We start from the raw sequence: 14,564 nt of genomic DNA on the forward strand, positions 1-14,564 counted from the left end.
AGATTGTTTTTCAGAGTCCATAGTCTCTCATGGTTCACCTCCCCTTCCAATTTCCCTCAACTCCCTTCTCCTCTCTAACTCCCCTTGTCCTCCATGCTATTTGTTATGCTCCACAAATAAGTGAAACCATATGATAATTGACTCTCTCTGCTTGACGTATTTCACTCAGCATAATCTCTTCCAGTCCCGTCCATGTTGATACAAAAGTTGGGTATTCATCCTTTCTGATGGAGGCATATACTCCATAGTGTATGTGGACCACATCTTCCTTATCCATTTGTCCGTTGAAGGGCATCTTGGTTCTTTCCGCAGTTTGATGACCGTGGCCATTGCTGCTATAAACATTGGGGTACAGATGGCCCTTCTTTTCACTACATCTGTATCTTTGGGGTAAATTCCCAGTAGTGCAATGGCAGGGTCCTAGGGAAGCTCTATTTTTAATTTCTTGAGGAATCTCCACGCTGTTCTCCAAAGTGGCTGCACCAACTTGCATTCCCACCAACAGTGGAAGAGGGTTCCCCTTTCTCCACATCCCCTCCAACACATGTTGTTTCCTGTCTTGCTAATTTGGGCCATTCTAACTGGTGTAAGGTGATATCTCAATGTGGTTTTAATCTGAATCTCCCTGATGGCTAGTGATGATGAACATTTTTTCATGTGTCTGATAGCCATTTGTATGTCTTCATTGGAGAAGTGTCTGTTCATATCTTCTGCCCATTTTTTGATATGATTCTCTGTTTTGTGTGTGTTGAGTTTGAGGGTTTTTTATAGATCCTGGATATCAACCTTTTGTCTGTACTGTCATTTGCAAATATCTTCTCCCATTCCATGGGTTGCCTCTTTGTTTTCTTGACTGTTTCTTTTGCTGTGCAGAAGCTTTTGATTTTGATGAAGTCCCAAAAGTTCATTTTCCCCTTGTTTCCTTTGCCTTTGGAGACATATCTTGAAAGAAGTGGCTGTGGCTGATATCGAAGAGATTACTGCCTATGTTCTTCTCTAGGATTCTGATGGATTCCTACCTCATGTAGAGGTCTTTTATCCATTTTGAGTTTATCTTTCTGTACAGTGTAAGAGAATGGTCGAGTTTCATTCTTCTACATATAGCTGTCCAGTTTTCCCAGCAACATTTATTGAAGGGACTGTCTTTCTTCCACTGTATATTTTTTCCCTGTTTTGTCGAAGATTATTTGACCATAGAGTTGAGGGTCCCTATCTGGGCTCTCTACTCTGTTCCACTGGTCTACGTGTCTGTTTTTATGGCAGTACCATGCTGTCTTGGTGATCACAGCTTTGTAGTAAAGATTGAAATCTGGTAACGTGATGCCCCCAGTTTTATTTTTGTTTTTCAACATTTCCTTAGTGATTCAGGGTCTCTTCTGGTTCAATACAAATTTCTGGATTATTTGCTCCAGCTCTTTGAAAAATACCAGTGGAATTTTTATCAGAATGGCATTAAAAGTATAGATTGCTCTAGGCAGTATAGACATTTTAACCATGTTTATTCTTCCGATCCAAGAGCATGGAATGGTCTTCCATCTTTTTGTGTCATCTTCAATTTCTTTCATGAGTGTTCTGTAGTTCCTTGAGTACAGATCCTTTACCTCTTTGGTTAGGTTGATTCCCAGGTATCTTATGGTTCTTGGTGCTGTAGTAAATGGGATCGATTCTCTAATTTCCCTTTCTGTATTTTCATTGTTATTGTATAAGAAAGCCACTGATTTCTGTACATTGGCTTTGTATCCTGCCACGTTACTGGGTTGCTGTATGAGTTCTAGTAGTTTGGGGGTGGAGTCTTTTGGGTTTTCCATATAAAGAATCATGTCATCTGCAAAGAGAGAGAGTTTGACTTCTTCATTGCCAATTTGGATACCTTTTATTTCTCTTTGTTGTCTGATTGCTGTTGCTAGGACTTCTAATACTATGTTGAACAAGAGTGGTGAGAGTGGGCATCCTTGTCGTGTTTGTGATCTCAACAGGAAGGCTGCAAGCTTTTTCCCATTGAGGATGATATTTGCTGTGGGTCTTTCATAGATGGATTTGATGAAGTTCAGGAATGTTCCCTCTATCCCTATACTTTGAAGCATTTTAATCAGGAACAGATGCTGGATTTTTTCAAATGCTTTTTCTGAATCAATTTAGAGGAGCATGTGGTTCTTCTATCTTCTCTTATTAATTTGTTCTATCACATTGATTGATTTGCGAATGTTGAACCATCCTTGTAGCCCAGGAATGAATCCCACCTGGTCATGGTGGATAATCTTTTTAATGTGCTGTTGGATCCTGTTTGCTAGGATCTTGTTGAGAATCTTAGCATCCATATTCATCAGTGATATTGGTTTGAAATTCTCCTTTTTGGTAGGATCTTTGCCTGGTTTGGGGATCAGGGTAATGCTGGCTTCATAGAAAGAGTCTGGAAGTTTTGCTTCTGCTTCATTTTTTTGAAACAGCTTCAGGAGAATAGGTGTTATTTCTTCTTTGAAAGTTTGGTAGAATTCCCCAGGGAATCCGTCAGGCCCTGGGCTCTTGTTTTTTGGGAGGTTTTTGATCACTGCTTCAATCTCGTTACTAGATATCAGCCTATTCAGGTTGTTAATTTCTTCCTGGTTCAATTTTGGGAGTTTATAGTTTTCCAGGAATGCATCCATTTCATCTAGGTTGCTTAGCTTATTGGCATATAACTGTTGCTAATAAGTTCTGATGATTGTTTCTACTTCCTTTCATATTTTGAAATCAATTTTTGCCATTCAAACTGGTATAAGGTGGTATCTCAATGTGGTTTTGATTTATATTCCCCTGATGGCTAATGATGATGAACATTTTTTATCTGTCTCTTAGCCATTCTTATGTCTTTGGAGAAATGTCTGCTCATGTCTTATGCCCATTTTTTGAGTTGATTATCCATTTTTTGGGTGGTGAGTTTCAGAAGTTCTTTATAGATTTTGGATATCAGCCCTTTGTCTGTAGTGTCATTTGCAAATATCTTTTCCCATTCTGTGGGTTGCTTCTTTGTTTTCTTGATTGTTTCTTTTGCTGTGCAGAAGGTTTTGATCTTGATGAAGTCCCAAAAGTTCATTTTTGCTTTTGTTTTCCTTACCTTCAGAAACATGTCTTGAAAGAAGTTACTGTGGCCAATGTTGAAGAGGTTGCTGTGTATGTTCTCCTCTAGGATTTTGATGGATTCCTGTCTCACATTGAAGTTTTTCATCTATTTAGATTTTATCTTTAGGTGTAAGAGAATGATCAAGTTTCATTCTTCTATACATAGCTGTCCAATTTTCCCAGCACCTTTTATTGAGGAAACTGTCTCTTTTCCATTGGATATTCTTTCCTGACTTGTTGAAGATTAGATGAACATAGACTTGAGGGTCTTTTTCTGAGTTTTCTGTTCTGTTCCATGGATCTATGTGTCTGGTTTTGTGCCAGTACCATACTGTGTTTATCGCTACAAGTTTTTTAATACAGCTTGAAGTCCGAAATTATGATGCCTCCAGCTTTCGTTCTTTTGTGGGTTTTTTGTTTGTTTGTTTGTTTTTTGGGTTTTTTTGTTTGTTTGTTTTGTTTTGTTTCTTTCCCCAAGATTGTTTTTAGGACTGTTTTAACTCTGTGAAAGATGGTGATATTTTGATAGGGATTGCATTGAATGTGTAGATTGCTTTGGGTTGGTGTTCCTAAAGGAAAGTGAGTGATGGAAATCCCAATGGGGTTTACAGAGATTATTTTCAATAAATACTCTCCTACAGTTTAAATAAAATGTGATACACCCAGACTATGGAATGCTCCAGAACTGCTAAAAAGAATGAAGTGGTTTATATTTTAATAAACAGGTTATTTTAAAATCTGAGGTAGAGTCTTGTGGCTCCACCAAAATGAAGTAACACGATTCCAGGTCCTCCTTGCATAACTGAAGAATCCTGGATACAACACAATAAAAACACATAGGAAATCCCTGAACATTCTAAAGAAGAAGGTGGACTGCCTTGGGATATCATGACTATAGGATGGTAAGGCTCCTGGGTTTCTTTCTTGCCTCCCTTACATGCTGGATAGAGCAGTAAAGAATCCTCTGATGGAGCTCAGGGCACTCTGCCACCAAATATGGTGCCTTGCCATAATGGAATATTTCAGATGAAGGAATTAAGAAATGGCAGGTGCAATAAGGCCTTTCTGACCTTCCCTGAAGCAGGTCATAAAACCCTCAATTCTCTGCTCTTTCTGAATAAACCCATTTTTCTTGGTAAAATAACAAGCAGTTTATCTCATATCTTTATATCTTATATCTTTATCATATATGCTATTATGTCTTTCCATGACTTTCCACTCTTCATGAAATTATGATAAAAATGTTCAGACTTAACTGCTTTTTCACATCTTTATTCCCTCATGAAGGTTCTTTGTCATATAAAATTAGAATTAAATAAAGCTGTAAGCTTTTCTCTTGTTAATGTCTTTTGTTACTGGGTCCCCCAAGTGGGAACATAGAAATGTAGGGAAAAAAGTTTCCCCTGCATCTCCAACCCAGAACCACCAACAGCTGACAAAAAAAAAAAAAAAAAAAAAAAAAAAAGTTGCAATAAAATGTCTTGACCTTAGCCAAAGCACCAAGGAAAGGGTGACCGAAAAACAGAAATTTGGGAGGGCAATAACCACTCCAATAGCACTAGAAAACACACTCACCCCTAAACCCTGGGGCCCAAAAGAGAGTTGTTCTTTCACCCGACCTATCATCCCATCATACTCAGATTCCACAGCTCTCTACAGTCATTTCAAATACTATGACAGGGGTAGGTTGAAAAGCTAAAGTAGGAAAAAAAATACAGTATACAAAAATTAATACTTTAAAGAAAACAAGAAAATACAAAAATAGATGGAGCTGAAAGAAGAAATATAGAGAAGTACAATTGCAGTTGGGATTTCAACTCTCAGTTATCAATAGAATAGATAGCAATTCAGAGAGATCATAAAAGAGCAGAACACCAAATTAACCAACTGGATTGAACTGATATATATAGAACACTCCACCCCAAAACAGCAAAACACACATGTTTTTTCAAGGGTTCATGGAACATTAGAACATTTATTAAAGTAGACCTTGCCTTGGACCATTAAATAAAAAATCCCAATAAATTTAAAAGATTTTAAATCACACAGAGCATGTTCTCTTACAATAATGGGTTAACTCTAGAATCAGTATCAGTAAGACAATGGGGACATCTCTGAGCCCTTGCCAGCATCATGAACCCAGGTGTAGACAAGAACCACTAGATGAGAAAGATCATGGTTGCATACAGGCAAGCACTGGGCACCCACAAAATCCATGCTAATAAGTAAGGTGAAAACACTGATAAATGCCCATTTAAACAGAGCAAAACCCCAAGGAGAAGGGTCAAATAGGAAAATACAGTAAACCACACATTAAGTGTATTGAAAAAGTGTATTTCCTATTGGTAACCTGAGAATAAAACAAGTTGAATAGTTCTTTTTTTTAATGATAAAATTGCAGACAAATAGGAAATCTTATTTAATAGACAAAATCACAAAAGCTGCTGAAATGATCCTAAAATTTGTGAAAGTGAAGTCTGAGTCATACAGTTTTAGGACAATTGTGATTGAGCGTTGGGCAAATTGGTGTTAGGTGAATTGACTTTGGGACAACTGGTCTGCTTCCAACAGCACAGGTACTAGGGAGGAACTCCTGCCTTAAACTATACTTTCCCAAGCTTGTCAGCTCACAGACATCTAGGATTTTCTTTTCAGATAACAGGTTTTTTAGTCCCATGTGAAAAATGCAAAGGCTCAAATGCATGTAACATAAACAAGTTCATCCACACCACCTCCAAGGACAGGTGCTGGTAAAAAGAATCACAGAATTTTTTGTTTAGGGAAAGAACCAGGGTGGATGGAGGGTGTAGCCTAAGGGGCCCATGATCCTGTCTATGGTTAACCTTGTTTGGAGGGAGGAGGGGCCTCAGGGCTGGAGGAGGGAATAATCATAGAAGAGATGAGGAAGGAAAGAAAAGTGCCTGTTTGTTCCCAGGGCAAGATGCAAGTAAACATCCTTACCTTGGCAATGCAGGAGATCAGAAGCCTCAGACTAGATCAGAACTCACTCACTTTCCATTGGTGGACACTTGCATTGTTTCCATATCTTGGCTAAAGTGAGTAATGCTGCATGCAAGTGAAGATATCTTTTTGATATCCTGTTTTCATTTCCTTTGGATATATACCCAGAAGTGGGATAGTCGGATGATATGGTAATTCTATTCTCTCTCTCTCTCTCTCTCTCTTTTTTTTTTCCCTTGCTTTAAAGATAGCCATGACATTTAATTTGGAGCTCAGACACTAAGCCGCATGGACTAAAAGACTTCAATTTATTCTGACCCTGAATTGTGGATAGTCCTATATATATGAAATCATTGGAATGAAATTTTCTCTAAAATATGGAAAGCTTCACAAATCTGTGTGTCATCCTTGTGTGGGGCCCTGTTAATCTTCTCGGTGTTGTTCCAATTTTAGTATCTGTGCTGCTGAAGCGAGCACATGGCCATACCATTTTTAATTTTTATTAAATACCATACCTATTTTCCAAAGTCATTGAAATAATTTACATTTCCACCAACAGAACACAAGGACTATGGTCAATGATACTCTATTACATACTCAAAAGTTGCAAAAGCAGTAGATCTCAGATATTCTCACCAGGAAGAGAGATGGTAATTATGTACTATGATGGAAGCATTAGCTCAAGTTTTGGCGGTGACCCTTCTGCAACATATTGTCAGGTGTGGCCAGCAAACCCCAAGACAGCAAATGAAAAGATGACTCCACACACCTGAGTAGGAGAAAGGAGAGGCCTGGGGAAGAGACACTCTAGCGGTGAAAGGTCCAGAGCCATGCTTTGTCTCTGCTTTCATTGGGATCATAACAGTACATCAGACGCAAGTGCAAGGCAAGGAGGAAAGTGTAAACTTAATGGTCAGGATGACAATATATGGGGCAGTGTGTGATTTGGGCGAGGAGGCAAGGAGTTCATGAAGTACGTGACCACCACAGGTGCCTGTTTTTCTTCAACACTTAAACACTGACTCCCTAGATGAAAACCTTGAGCCCCAGTAAGAATCTGGCTGCTTTCAGCCAAGAAACTTCAAAGAAAAGCTAGCCTTCTGGGCACTCCTCCTTCATTTTTCAATCAGTCCCATCCAGGGAGGCATTGACAAGTCAGATTTTGTCTATCTCAATAGACACTGTGAATTCCCACACATAAAAGTATCCGATCAAAAATTTGTACTCCTTAAATGTATGCAGCGTTATATGTCAACTGTATCTCAATCAAGCTGGAAAAAGTAATAAGCATAAAAGTAAAATTTAAAGTGTGGAGATACAAATATATATAATTTTCCACACACACAAATGTAAGCACCAACCTATACTGTTGGGGGAAATAAAGTGAGAGGAACAATTATTAAACTTCCTTACTACCTACAGCCATGGACAAGTCCTTGAAACAAGCAGAGTGACATTCCTCTAGGGACTCAACTGCCTTGATGTTAATACTTTGCTAAGGGCAAAAGACAATCCTAGCCTAAACTCCCCGCCTCCCGTCACCCCCTAGGATCCTGTGAGTCTGCTTTAACACATAAAAATTCCTTTGGAAATTTCCTTTATCTTTAAGAACCCAAAGATAACTGTTGGCAATCATACTCCAAAGATATGACCCACTGATATACATCTGAACAGTCTCATGACTAAGGTTTCATTAGATGGTGATAAGTGACATTTTCCCAACAACAGCTAGCCTTCTCAAGGTCCTGGAAACTTTACTTCCAAAATTCTTTAGAGACTCACGCTCTCCCTAACCCCCTCCCAACATGAAAGTATATAATGGGCCACGCCTCATGACCCCAGTGAAACTCTTTCTGCCCATGGGTCCTGTCACCATGCTTTAATAAAATCACCTTTTTGCTCCAAAGATGTCTCAAGAATTCTTTCTTGGCCATGGGCTTCAAACCCTAATGTCTTTCCTACATCAATAGTCCCTGCAGTACAACGTTCTAATATTTTTTTTCATATTTCTACAAGTCTCATGTTCAAAGCACAATATTACTGAAGGTATTTCTAAGTATGGTAGGAGGTTTAAAAAAAAAATCATCCTTCCAGGTAATGTTGTCCAGTGACAGGAGTCTCACCGTGCCCAGAATTCACTCAGGTTCCTTTGAGCCTGTTCTTGAGGAGACCCCAAAATTGGCCTTCATCCTGCCTTCTGACAGTCATGCTAGCTTCAGGGAGAATTCTGCTAGGTCCTCCCCACCCTACCCCCCCCCAGATCCCATCAGGTTTCTCACCCTCACCCTGAAAAGGCTCAGCACCCTCTCCCTCCTTGGCCTTTAGTAAGAATCATGTTAGCTGGGTTTCTGGAGAATCCTCAGCAACAGACCTCCTCCCTGTTGTTCCGGCCTGTGTATCCCAGCTGTCTCTACTGTATTTCACGTTGAGAGGGATCTCTCTCCCCTCCTGCAAGACCTCTGTTACAATAGTCCTGTGAAGTTGTTCCACTATAACAAGTGTCAGAATGATCTTTTATTCCTTAAGAACAACCGTTGCTCAAGCTCCTAATTGTATAAAATGCCCCAGCTCATCTAGAGTCCCCTAGTGAGATTACTGTGTTCAGAAACAGGACTTGAAATTCTGCACCCTGTCAGAGAGCCCTGTCACTGTCTTTTTGGGCACCTAGAAATAAAATGTCATTGCACGGGACCTTGAATACATGTAAATGCAGGTTTATTCCAGGTAACCAGTGAAAACACACCCGTTTTGAAACTCTGCTTTGTCATTTCTTCTCCTCCTCCTTCCCCTTTTTCTTTTTTAATGCACTGGGATTCTCAAATCACAAAAAAAGTAGGGGAAAGAAAAAAAAATGGAAGTGGCCTGACTGTGCTGTCGCAATACTTGTCCTGCCCGCGTTACGGGCACTTCTCCTTTCCCGAACCTGAGCGCAGCTGCATCTTAGCTGGGGAATCTCAGCAGGCCTGGCCTGGCCCCTGCCCCTGCCTCTCTCTCTGTCTCTCCCTCTCAGGACTCTAAGCAAACCTGGCTTCATGGCCGCTGGCCCCTGCAGTCCCAACACCTGCCTTCCGTGCTCCAGGTTGGTGGGGGTGCCTCCCAGCTTCGCCTGCTGCTTGCTGCCACTGTCTACTGCTCATGGCTGTCAGAGGCACTCTCCCACCCTCACCCCCAAGCAAAGAAAGGACGGAGGGGCATGCACAGGCCTGGAAAAGGAGAAGGTTCCTCAGGGAGGAAAGAGCGCAGGAGGCCTGGGAACAGCCAGCACAGAGAGAGGACGGGATGGGATGTCTGTGGAAGATGTCTTTTGAATGAACGTGAATGTTGCTGTTTGCAGGGGTGGAAGAGGACAGGAGAGGGAGTATGTCTGGCATACAGGGATTATCGTGAACTTTTGTGAGAGAAAAACGTCCTGTGGTTGCAACAGCTGCCAGTCCTGAAATCTGAATCCTAGAAGTCTCCCATGCAGCTCCCGGAGAGCACCCCTGTTTCCAGAAGGGACAGGATGTGACTCCTCCTCCAGGCAGCCCTCCAGCGACCCTCTTCCCCCAGCTCCCTTCAAGGAGCCTGCAGGAGCCAGCGCATCCTTTGCTGGGAACTTGGACCAAGGGCTCCATGTGCCCTCCTGAGCACCTGCGCAACTAGTGAACTCCTGCACGTCCTCTCCACATCTTGTCCAGGCTGTGATCCACCCACCGCGTGCCCCTTCCTGGGCTCCTCTGTGCTCGCAGATCTGGAGTCCTGTTCAAATCAAATCCCTGCTCTGCACCCACTGAACCCCTGAGCCGGGCAGTGCAGAGCCCCAGTCCCGGCAGGCCCTCCCCTCCGTGCACCCGCGCCTTCCTCACCTCCTTTTCCCGCCTCATCGACACCCAGTCACAAGAAAGGCTCCAGCAAGCCTGCAGCTGTACAGAGGTGAAGAGACATTGGAAACCATCCCATCTAATGCTCTCCCTTTAACCGAGACTCAGGCAAGGTTGGGGACGTTTGCGTGCTCAGTGTTAAAAAGTCTAAAGCCCCAGTTCTCCACGTGTTTGGCCTCAAGGACCCTTTACACTCCCCAAAATGAGAATCCCAGTGGGCTTTCTGGAGAACATCCCATCTACCAATACTTACGGTGTCATAAATCAAAAGGGAGGAAAATGTTAAGTAATTGTTAATTTGTTTTAAAATAATAATAAACATGAGAACTTAAGTTTTCTTAAAAATAACTGTTTCCCATGACAAAAAAATGCCTCATGAGAGAAGTGACCTTTTACATTTGGCACATCTCCTGAACTTCTGATTGAGTGGAAAACAGTGAATTCTCACATCTGCTTCTGCATTCTGGCTGTTGCAATACCTACATCGCAGAGCCTACTGAAATTCCACTGCACCCTTGTGAGGGTGAAAAAGAAATGTCTGAATACTATTATGAAAATAGTTTGAACCTCGCAGACCCCCTGAAAGGCTGCCAGGGTCAGGAGGTTTCCCCTACTGCATTTTAAGAACTGCAGGTAGACATCTGGAGTGTCTCCCAAAACTCTCTCTTCTGTCTTGACATCCTCTGATGCTATTATGCATTATCATGTCATCTCTTTATTTATTTATTTTTTTAAAAATCAAAATTATTGTTAGAGCTTTATAGAAAAATCTGGAGAATATGTTTGGGATGACTGGACTGAAAAGAGAAGTTGCGTAAATCACCTCAAAAAGATGTCCGGTTTTCTCTTCACAGAACCCAAAGGAGAATTGCGGAAGATGGGCTCCAGCATTGCTGTGGGCGGTGGACACAAACTGTCAGTGCCAGCACATTCCCCACTGCTTGGCTCTGCACACAGGAGCTGCTCTTTGGGCACTGAAAGTTCTTCCCTATGGAAACTCTACATCCTGATGCACTCCAAGGGTGGAAAACACTCGTGCTGTCTTTCTTTGTAATTTAACGGTGGTTAGTGGTTTAGGCTCCTGCAGCTAGGACTAACCAGGGAGTTGAGGATATTTTGCCTTCAGTCCATTAGTAGGGAGCCCACAAAGGTTGCTGCAGGGAGGAGAGCCTCCGTCCTGGGACCCACAGAATAAAGAGGGAGAGCTGCAAATCTGAGTGCTGCCTGTCTCCCTCCGCCTCTCCCTACCTCTCAGCCCCTTCTCCTCTGCCTTGCTCCATCTCCTGCCGGAGCTCTCTGCTCCAGGACTCAAGGAAGGTGCTCTTTTCTTCCAGTTTTAATCCAGATATGAGGAGTATAAACACAAAGTTTCTGAGCACCCACAAACCCCTGGATCTGGTAGCACAACAAAAGACAAAAAAAAAAAAAAAAAAAAAAAAAGGCAGGGTGAGTAGAGAGAGACTTTCCGGTGTTAAGAAATTGGTTAATCTTGTGGAGTGTTGGTGGAATTGTAAATTAGTACACCCATGAGGGAAAACAATGGGGAAGTTCCTCAAAAAATTAAAAATAGAGCTGTCATATGAGCTAGCAATTCTACTTCTGGGTATATATCAAAAGGAAATGAAATTCATCCTGAAGATGTCTGCACCCCCATGTTCATCACAGCATTATTCCCAGTAGTCAGGCCGTGGAAACAACCTAAATGTCCATCAACACATGAGTGGGTAAAGAAAATGTGATATATTCAGACATTTTAAAAAAGGGAAATCCTGCCATTTGCAATAATGTGGTTGGACCTTGAGGGGATTATGCTGAGTGAAATAAGTCAGATAGGAAAAAATGAGTACTGTACAATCTCACTTATATGTGCAATAAAAAAAAAATCATGCAGAAGGAGATCCGATTTCTGGTTACCAGAGGCAGGGGCTGGGGTGTGGGAAAACTGGATGAAGGTGGGACAAAGTACAAACTTCCAGGTTCCCCATTATTCAATAAATAAGTACCAGTGATGGGACGTCCCTCATGATGACCAGAGTTAACACAGCTCGATGATATGCTTGGAGTTGCTAAGAGAGTAATTCATGTAAGTTTTCATCACAAGGGAAAAACACATACTGTTTTCTCTTTTGTATCTATACGTGATGATGTTCTTGACAGTCATCTCATGATATAGAAGTCATTGCACTGTCCACCCTAAACTTAAATAGTGCGTGTGTCAACGACGCCCAGGTAACACTGGAAAAGAAAGGAACTGGTTAATGTCATTCATTAATATTAATAGGACAAAAAAGCACAAAAACAATCACACGGTCATCTCCATGAAAGCTAATGATACATTAATAAAATTCAACATCTTTATTGATTTGTTTTATTGACCTATTTTTGATTTTTAAATACTCTTTGGGGTGCCTGGGTAGCTCAGTGTGTTGTGTCTGCTTTCAGCTCAGGTCATGATCCCAGGGTCCTGGGATTCAGCCCAGCATTGGGCTCTCTGCTCAGCAGGGAGCGTGCTTCAGCCTCTCCCACTCTCTCTCTCTTGCTGTGTGTCTCTCTGTCCAAAAGTAAATAAAATCTTAAAAAAATAATAATAATAAAGAATAAATACTCCTTAAAGTAACAGTCATAGGACCAAGTACATGCCATGATGATAAGCATATCTACCACCACTTAGCTATGGATGGGATTGATAAGTTGGAGTCCTAACTCACAGAAGGTGACCTTGTTTGGAAATTGGTTAGTTGCAGAGGTAGTGAGTTAAGATGAGGTTGTGCTTGAATAGGGCAGACCCTTAGTCCTTAGATGAAGGACCCAGGCACATGTATAGCTATGGGAGAATGCAGACAGACAGCAGAGGGACACAACTGCAGGCCAAGGGGCACCAAGGGTTGCCGGCAAACACTGGAATCTAGAAGAAGCAAAGAAGGGCTCTGTTCTGGGTGTCCAAGTACGTGGTCTTATCAACACTGTGATTTCAGATGTCTGGCCTTCAGAATGAATAGACAATAAATTTCTGTTAAGTCATGTAGTTTGCAGCACTTTCTTATGGCGGTCCTAGCAAACAAATATGCCCCCAAACGTCAACCTCATGCAGAATGGAAAAACGCAAGGAGTATCCTAATTACACGTGGGAACAGGACACGTCTACCCACGATTATTTTTAACCCTGGTCCAGAGGTGGTGACCTGCAGTCAGGTAAGAGAAAAATGGGCACTGTAAAAACTAAACAGAAATATCGAGTTGTCTTTCTTTCCAGACCAGGTGATTGTTTCTGGAGGAACTCTAACTTCCTTTCCAGAGAATTAACCCAGAAATTGTTAAGAAGCAGGAAAGTTAGAATTTACAGCTAAAAACAAACCTGCAGAAATCAGTACATTTCATGTATATAAGCAAATCAAAGGTTAAAAGGAAAAAAGTATATCTATAACTGCAAACAAAAGAACAAATACCGAATAGGTGAACTGTATTTAAGATGTGCATAAGGGGCGCCTGTGTGGCTCAGTCGGTTAAGCCTCAACTCTTGGTTTCAGCTCCAGTCGTGATCTCATGGATCACCATCGGTGATGGTGTAAGCCCCCATCGGTCTCTGAATTCAGCGGAGAGTCTGCTTGAGGTTCTCCCTTGTTCTCTGCCCCTCCCCACCTCCGCTTGCACATGTTCTCTTTCTGTCTCTCTAAAATAAATAAATGAGGGCACCTGGGTGGCTCAGTCTGTTGAGTGATGGCCTTCAGCTAAGTTCATGATCCTGGAGTTCCAGGATCAAGCCCTACATTGGGCTCCCTGCTCAGTGGGAAGTCTGCTTCTCTCTCTGCCCCTCACCCTACTCATGCTTACTCTCTATCAAATAAATAAATAAAATCTTTTAAAAATAAATTAATAAAAATAAATGAGATGAAATTCATTAAAATAAAAATTGATTAAAATAAATAAACTTTTAAAACAAATGTGCAAGCATTTTGTATCTTCATGTGTATGTTCATTTCAGCTTTATTTATGATGGTGAAAAAACTGGACACACCTTAAAATTCCAATAAAATGTGAATGGTTAAAATTTATGGCACTTCTAAGTAATAAAATGACTATAGCTATTAAAACTCAAATTGACCAAGTGTACAGGGAAATGCTTATTTTGCACCATTAAGGAAAGCATTTATATTAACTAGTATAATCTCAAATATTTGAAAAGCTGTACAAGACATTAGAGGAATGTTTACAAATACTGTAATAAAAATGAACTTTTGGGAAGACATTTTTAATGATTTTTTTTTCCTGTTCTGTTCCATTTTTCTATACTTTCCAACTTGTCTAAAATGAGCATGTTATTTTTTTTAATATAAAGAAAAAAATAAAGAAAGAAATGTGCTAATACTATATGAAGAGACATGGAATATAGAAGGGGATTAGAGAAAACGTGAGCGCCCCCTCGGCTTGCAGAACTCAGGACCCTAAAACCGCCGCTCTTGCGAAGTCAATCTCCAGGGTCAATAGTCAATAGGTTCTGTGCATGAGAGATGGGGATACACAGGATTTTATGAGCAAAGAGAAAATGCTACAAAGAAAGAATGAAGAGGAAAGATTAATCCCTCTGGACACTAAAACATTTTAGAAACCTGAGCTGGCATGTCGGTGGGATGAGAACATCTCCAT

At 41.2% G+C, this 14,564-nt stretch overlaps 1 protein-coding gene and 1 non-coding gene across 2 annotated transcripts in view; both read right to left on the minus strand.

Annotated features, from left to right (window-relative positions):
• NLRP3 (NLR family pyrin domain containing 3) overlaps positions 1-14,564 on the minus strand; it is a 97,840-nt gene that overhangs the window by 64,638 nt on the left and 18,638 nt on the right.
• On the minus strand, positions 6,432-6,537 carry LOC125101399 (U6 spliceosomal RNA). Its single transcript, XR_007127815.1, has one exon. It is a non-coding gene; the product is annotated as a U6 spliceosomal RNA (small nuclear RNA).

The sequence above is a fragment of the Lutra lutra genome, chromosome 5 (genome assembly GCF_902655055.1).
Source record: "Lutra lutra chromosome 5, mLutLut1.2, whole genome shotgun sequence".
Taxonomy (NCBI): Eukaryota; Metazoa; Chordata; class Mammalia; order Carnivora; family Mustelidae; genus Lutra; species Lutra lutra.